The following is a 1,378-nucleotide window of genomic DNA, read 5'->3' as shown; positions in this document are numbered from 1 at the left end:
TTTGTATGACAAAGTTAAATTTCCGAAGAAAAACCAGCCGAAAAATAAATTTGCAGCAAACTTCCTAAATTCCAACAAAAACGACGATTCGGAGCTGGAAAGATACTTAGCGCGTTTAGATAGCGAGAAAAACACGATTGTGATGTTTAGACCAACTTTGTAGTTAGCGAGAAAAACACGTTTGTGATGTTTAGACCAAGTTTGTATGACAATGTTAAATTTCCGAAGAGAAACCAGCTGAAAAATAAATTTGCACAAAGTTTCCTAAATTCTAACAAAAACGACGATTTGGAGCTGAGACGATACTTAGCACGTCTACTTAGCGAGAAAAACACGATTGATATGTTTGGCCAACTTTGTAGTTAGCGAGAAAAACACGTTTGTGATGTTTAGACCAAGTTTGTATGACAAAGTTAAATTTCTGAAGAGAAACCAGCTGAAAAATAAATTTGCACAAAATTTCCTAAATTCCAACAAAAACGACGATTTGGAGCTGAGACGATACTTAGCACGTTTACTTAGGGAGAAAAACACGATTGTGACGCTTGTCCAACTTTGTAGTTAGCGAGAAAAACACGTTTGTGATGTTTACACCAAGTTTGTATGACAAAGTTAAATTTCCGTAGAGAAACCAGGTGAAAAACAAATTTGCAGAAAACTTTCTAAATTCCAACAAAAATTACGATCTGGAGCTGAGACGATACTTAGCACGTTTACTTAGCGAGAAAAACACGATTGTGGTGTTTGGCCAAGTTTGTAGATAGCGAGAAAAACACGTTTGTGATGTTTAGACCAAGTTTGTATGACAAAGTTAAATTTCCGAAGAGAAACCAGCTGAAAAATAAATTTGCACAAAATTTCCTAAATTCTAACAAAAACGACGATTTGGAGCTGAGGCGATGCTTAGCACGTCTACTTAGCGAGAAAAACACGATTGATATGTTTGGTCAACTTTGTAGATAGCGAGAAAAACACGTTTGTAATGTTTAGACCAAGTTTGTATGACAAAGTTAAATTTCCGAAGAAAAACCAGCCGAAAAATAAATTTGCAGCAAACTTCCTAAATTCCAACAAAAACGACGATTCGGAGCTGAAAAGATACTTAGCACGTTTAGTTAGCAAGAAAAACACGTTTGTGATATTTAGACCAATTTTGTATGACAAAGTTAAATTTCTGAACAGGAACCAGCTGAAAAATAAATTTGCACAAAATCTCCTAAATTCCACCAAAAACGACGATTCGAAGCTGAAAAGATACTTAGCACGTTTACTTATCGAGAAAAACACGATTGTGACGCTTGGCCAACTTTGTAGTTAGCGAGAAAAACACGTTTGTGATGTTTAGACCAAGTTTGTATGACAAAGTTAAATTTCCGAA

General features: G+C 35.4%; 1 long non-coding RNA gene across 1 annotated transcript; it reads right to left on the bottom strand.

The window, feature by feature from the left end:
* Positions 1–47: 47 nt before the first annotated feature.
* On the bottom strand, positions 48–1,378 carry LOC125505124. The gene is made up of 3 exons (XR_007281937.1): positions 1,362–1,378; positions 1,058–1,060; positions 48–155 (listed from the first exon to the last, which is right to left on the bottom strand). It is a non-coding gene; the product is annotated as an uncharacterized LOC125505124 (long non-coding RNA).

The sequence above is a fragment of the Dendroctonus ponderosae genome, unplaced genomic scaffold (genome assembly GCF_020466585.1).
Source record: "Dendroctonus ponderosae isolate FM_Combo_2020 unplaced genomic scaffold, Dpon_F_20191213v2 Dpon_F_20191213_7, whole genome shotgun sequence".
NCBI classification, from domain to species: domain Eukaryota; kingdom Metazoa; phylum Arthropoda; class Insecta; order Coleoptera; family Curculionidae; genus Dendroctonus; species Dendroctonus ponderosae.
Note: the sequence above shows the minus strand (reverse complement) of the source record. Positions and strands in the feature narration are given on the sequence as shown.